At 35.6% G+C, this 6,240-nt stretch overlaps 1 pseudogene; it reads left to right on the plus strand.

The window, feature by feature from the left end:
• The first annotated feature begins 214 nt into the window (after positions 1-214).
• LOC124523453 (guanine nucleotide-binding protein G(I)/G(S)/G(O) subunit gamma-5-like) lies at positions 215-462 on the plus strand (annotated as a pseudogene).
• Positions 463-6,240: the final 5,778 nt, after the last annotated feature.

Consider the following 6,240-nt stretch of genomic DNA (forward strand, 5'->3'; position numbering starts at 1 on the left):
AGTCATATTTATTTATTTGTTAACTTCTGAAATTCAGTCTTTTCATTTCTAGCTCCCCAATTAATCATCCTTGGTGAATCAGGTGTAGGGGCTGGAAATTCAGCACCATGGATAGTTTTGTGTTGTTGAAGTCATTGGCTTCCTTTGATAGAGAGTCAGCCTTGCCTGACCTATGTATCCACCACTGATGAATCTGCTGGCTCTCTGGAGCACAATGTCTGGTTCCTCCACCATCACCACTATGAAGAAAATGGTTCAACAGCTCTGATTGGTAGCCTAGTCAGGCTCAACCATTTGAAGGTTTCCTAGGCAGCTACAGATTTGAAACAATTCTGTCTGCAGAATGCTCAACATGACCCCCTGCTGACTGGAGTATCTTCAAGTATAAATTCCTTCAGACTCCAGAATGTCTGTTCATTTTTGTATGAATCTTTGGATGGTTTTCTAAACCACTTTTCATGAACCAGTGAATATTCAAAAGAGAACTAAATTTGAAGCCTGTACAAAAGCTTATCCCTATAACACATGCTATACTATACAAACTTCTACTTTTATCAGTCCTTAACATCTACTTTAAATTTTCATAAATTTCTATTTCACAGGGGTAATTCTTTTATACATATTGGCAGCAGCATTCAATAAAGTACTGAGTGTAAAAAGATAGAGTCAGCCTTGATAACCCTGTTTTTTTGAAAAAAATTTTATTGCAGTATAATTAACACACAATGTTATATTAGTTTCAAGTAGATAATATAGTGACTATGATTCAGCAATTCTATGCATTGCTTACTGCTAATCAAGATAAGAGTCTTAATCCCCTTTATCTATTTCACCCATCCCCCACCCCCATGCCCCTGGCAACCATCAGATTGTTTTGTTTTTAAGAGTCTGTTTTTTGCTTGTTTGTTTCTTTGTTTAGTTTCTTAAATTCCACATATGAGTGAAATCATATGGTATTTGTCTTTCTCTGTTTGACTTATTTCAGTTAGCATCATATCTTCTAGGTCCATCCATGTTCTTATAAATGAGAGCTCTCAGTCAGAATTTTTGTGGATCCTCAAACATCCAGTTTACGTTCTTGACTTTACTTTGAGTTTAACCCACGAATGTCAAGGAAAGCCTATTCTCTTAGGTATTTGCACTCCAAGTCATGTTGGCAGTGAAGTATGTCTTTTACATACATAATGTCTTTATCTGCATTACAGTCTCTAAGGTTTTTGACAGAGATCTATAGTTTATAAAGCCTTATTAACTTATTGGCAGAGTCCAACTATATGTGTGTGTGTGTGTCCCCAGACTTCTATCCCCCTACTCCTTGATCCTAGGCCAATAGGGCTCCTCAAGGTCAGGCCTTTTGGTCATGTAAATCCAACAAATAGGAACACTATGTAGGCAGAGGTTTAGTTCTTTTTAGGCTGTTATGAGATGTTTACCCTATGGACAATGAGTTGATTGAAGTGTGAACAGGTCTTCCTTGGAGAGTCAGGGTCTTTTGTATAGGATCCTTCTATGTAGGATCCTTCTATCTATAATACTTGCAACCAACTTGGATGGGGATTTCTATTAGAGGGATTATGTAGCATAAATATAATTTCAAACTGTCCACCTTTCCCTTCTCCATGTTTTTTTAATGGAATATTTCTGTTACATGTTAACCCACTATTGGGCATGAATCTGGATAGGCAGGTCTCTGAACACATTGCTCCGGCAAGACATTACAAGATAGCTGATGGTTCATTTTTATTATCACTGGTCAGTTTATGCTTGTAGCTAACACATCTTCTGGTTGACAGTTTCTTAACAGGCCTTATATAGGGAAAGTATTTATAAAAAGTAGTAGTGAGGTACAGCTTTAACTGCGAACTTTTTGAAGAGATCTTAGTACTTAAATACATGAAGTGATGCAAACTATTAAACTTAGAGTCAGCAGATATAAAATTAGTTCTGCACAATAGCTCTACTTCACCTGAATGTCATATGAGTGACATAATGTGTAAGTGATTTTAAACTGTAGAGTGTCATAAAATGTGAGACCCTGAAATTATTGTTTGTCATTGATAGTAATATGTTTTTATTCAGACATGGCTGTTTAGAGCAAGGTATGCTGGTAAGATTGCAGGAAGTTTCATTATGGAAGTTGGTCTTGATGTAGGCTGCAAAGAAAATAAGAGTTGGATAATCCATGGAGAAAGAAAATTTTAAGAGGAAACAGGATGATCATAGCCTCATAGACTAAACTGAGCAGATTGGGGAACAGCAAGATAAATACATGGTCAGCTGGTATGAAGAATGTATTGAAAGAAGTGAGAAAATATATACTTACTTGTAATTAAAGAGATCTTTTTCCTAAAGAGATTATAAAGATACATTAGATTGTGATGACCAAAGGAAAAAGAGGAAAGTATGAAATACACATTAAATTGTCCCTAATATCAGTCAACATTTTAAAATGCTTTTTTCAAGTAAGAAGGAAGGTATTTTCATTTACTGCCTTTCATAGCACTTTTAACAACCATAGAATATAAGATATATTATTTTCCCAGAATTACATATAGACTAAAGCTTAGCTATCTTAGTTAACTAGCTTAATGACACAAAAATGTTTAGGTGTAGAACTGGGATTTGAACTCTGGCATTTTTAGTTTGGAGTACAGATTCTATTTTTTCCCCTCTGCCCATTTTTTTAAAAAATTAATTCCCGTGTAGCTAACATACAGTGTTATATTAGTTTCAGGTGTACCAGATAGTGATTCAGCAGTTCTATATATTTTCAGTGTTCATCAAGACAAGTGTGGAGTATAGACTCTTAATCATAAAGCTATACTGGCTCTCTTGGCCAAAAGACTAAATGATAGTATGTAGGAATCATGAATAATTAGCTTCCAAAACTAACACAGCTTTAATAATTCTTAAGATAAAATATTTCACATGCAGAAACAAGAATATAGAATATTTTCACTCTCACACACAGGCTTAAGAAATTTTAATATTGTAACTACATTTGTTTAACATCATCAAATTAAAGAAAATATAGTTATAGTTACTGCCTTCTGGGAATTCTTCCTGATCCTAATTCCCAAACCTACTAGAAGGAAAAACTAAGAATTCAGTATTTATTAGCCTCGTGCAAGATTATTTTTAAAAAATAAATTTATTCCATAAACTATTGTATCAAAATCATATATGATCATTTTTAAAATTTTAAATGTTATGTGAATGGCATGCTAAGTTCGAAATATTTTTGAGGTTAATGCATGATTATACATATACCTCTTAGTTTATTCATTTTAACTTATTCAGAGTCTTCTATTTTATGATTAGACCACAATTTTTCTGTTTTTTTCTTCGTTTTTCCCCAATTTTTCTGCTTTATAAACAATGCTGTCATGCATACAAGGATTGAAACATCCTCCGATTCGGTTACTCCTTTTCTTCATGTAAGGACCTTAGAAGTCGCCACTCTATCCTAACAAGAAGTAAAAAGCTGGAAAGACTGAAAAGTCAGCAACTTTTCTTGGATCTGTAAGAGATGGGAGAACACAGAGTGCCCTGTGATGATGCTCCCAAGATTGGAGAGACAGGCAGGTGGATACAGGGATCATGGCTTCTCAGAGCAGAGACTTACCAGTGGAAAGTATAAGGGTAGGAAACTTGAACTGTAATTGACAGATTGTTGGAAGCTCAGTGTGGACAACTCTGAGAGTTAAAAACTCCAGGTCGACTCTGTCATAGGGGGATCTCTAGATCACTGTGAATATTACTTCCAGGAGCATGACCAGTTCTCAACAGTAAATATTGGAGAAAAATTCCTTCCTTTTTCTAGCAGGGGACGAGGAAAAGGAACCATTTTGAAATACACCAGAGCACTCAGGAGAAATTAATCATCTGGTGTCTATTGTGCTGGGGTTTTATGAAAGCCTAACTTACTTGGCTGGGGAGGAAATAATTCCAATCAGATCTAGATTCCATATAAGAGAAGAGAAATATCTAACTTTAATCTACTCTAGCCATCTTGTCCTATTTAAGTTGGGGGGGGGAGGTATTGAGAAGCATGTGTGAAGTCCACAGTCCAGAGGCACAAGTTCATAAAAGACTGAGACTTAATTATAGGACTATAGACTGCTTCCCTCCCTCAACAGATTACCATCACATCACTAAAGGACTATTTACAATAGCTCCTTTTATTCAGGGCATCATGTCCAGCTATCAGGAGAAAGTTACAAGACATACTAAACGGCAAGACAATACAATTAAGTGAGACGGAGCAAGCACCAAATCCAGACATGGCAGGGATATTGGAACGATCAGATTAGGAGTTTAAAATATCTATGATTAATATGCTAATTACTCTAAGGGGTAAAGGAGATGGCAAGCAAGAACAGATGGGTGATGTAAGCAGAAAGATGGAAATCCTGACAAAGAATCAAAAAGAAATGCTAGAGATCAAAAATACAGTGACAGAAATGAAGAATAACCTTTGATGGACTTATTAGTAGAGTAGGTTCCTCCTATATTTATATGGTCTTTATAAAGACATGCTATAAATACCTGGACATTTCCTGGTTAACAAGATGTACAGAGGAATGAGATAGTGGGTGCCAAATGTGTCTCACAGGGAGTTATTGAATACTAATACATATTGAGGTTTTCATTCATTATCAGGACTGCAGTGTAGGTGTGGCTATTTAAATGCATCATGCTTTTAGAAACCCATCTTTGAAGTTCTTCATGTAGGAAAAAGAACCCTTGATATCATGGGCAGCAAAGCATTTAACTTTTATTCAGTGTACTCTAGGGGTAATTCATCTCCCAGAGAATTTCTAAGGCTGCTAATTCTAACAATTGGTACACTTCTATTGGACTTGACCTTTATAGTTTGGTCTCAAAACTATAGGCTGATTTTGTGAAGAATGGGTGGAAGTAAAGCAGTGAAGCCTTGTTTCTCTCATTTGTTGCACTTCTATCTAACCTGAGTCCAGGTGAGCTGGAGAGCTGGCTTTCTATATTTTGGGTTGTTACATATAATGTTTATTTCAGCAGCAATAGCTATATCTACTCAACTGCCCTTGAACCTTTGCAGAAAAGTTTTATATGTTCATATTCTTGTTTCAGAACTTTGTTGCTTAAAAATTGCTCAACTGCTTTACTAAAAGTTGGCTTGATTTTCCTTACTGAAATCTGTAAACCTGCCAAGTTTGAATTTTATGCCTTTAGAAGATATATGTATACACACACACACACACACGCGCGCATATATATATATATATATGCTCTGCATGCTGGCAAAAAGGTCAGTGTTCTTTTTCAGACTTGTATTTCATAGGTAGTTATGTGGCTTAATTTAAAAATTATAGGTAAACATAGGTTGAAATCATAAAATTTTGGAATAATCACATTAGCCAATTTCTGAAAATATAAACCTGAGAATCAAGGTTTTTAGCCTTAACTATTGTCATATATTTTCCATATTGCATAATGTGTGTGGGGGAAGCCTTAGACAGTAAGAAAATAATTTGAATCCAATTTGAATTAATTTTTCTGTATAGTGTAAGAAAGTGGTCCAGTTTCATTCTTTTACATGTTGCTGTCCAGTTTTCTCAACATCATTTGTTGAAAAGACTGTCTTTTTTACACAGGATATTCTTTCCTTTTTAATTTTTTTAATGTTTATTTATTTTTGAGAGATAGAGAGAATGAGCAGGAGAGGGGCAGAGAGAGAGGGAGACACAGAATCTGAAACAGGCTCCAGGCTTAAACTGTCAGCACAGAGCCCAACGTGGGGCTGGAACCCATGAACTGTGAAATCACGGCCTGAGCCAAAGTCAGACGTTTAACTGACTGAGCCACCCAGGTGCCCCTCCACTGGATATTCTTTCCTGCTTTGTGAAAGATTAACTGAACATATAATTGTGGGTTCATTTCTTGGTTTTCTATTCTATTCCATTGATGTATGTATCTATTTGTATGCCATTCCATACTATCTTGATCACTACAGCTTTGTAATATAACTTGAAGTCCAGAATTGTGATGTCTCCAGCTTTGCTTTTCTTTTTCAAGGTTGCTTTGGTTATTGGGGCTCTTTTGTGGTTCCATACAATTTTTAGGATTGTTTGCTACCTCTGCAAAAAAATGCCGATGCTATTTTGATAGGGATTGCATTAAATATGTAGATCAAAATAAAAAGCTTCTCCATAGTGAAGGAAGCACTAAAGGAACTAAACTAAACAGAACTAAAGGCAA

The sequence above is a fragment of the Lynx rufus genome, unplaced genomic scaffold (assembly GCF_022079265.1).
Source record: "Lynx rufus isolate CCGP_SWC_20201006 ecotype Redwood Valley unplaced genomic scaffold, mLynRuf1.p SCAF_4, whole genome shotgun sequence".
Taxonomy (NCBI): Eukaryota; Metazoa; Chordata; class Mammalia; order Carnivora; family Felidae; genus Lynx; species Lynx rufus.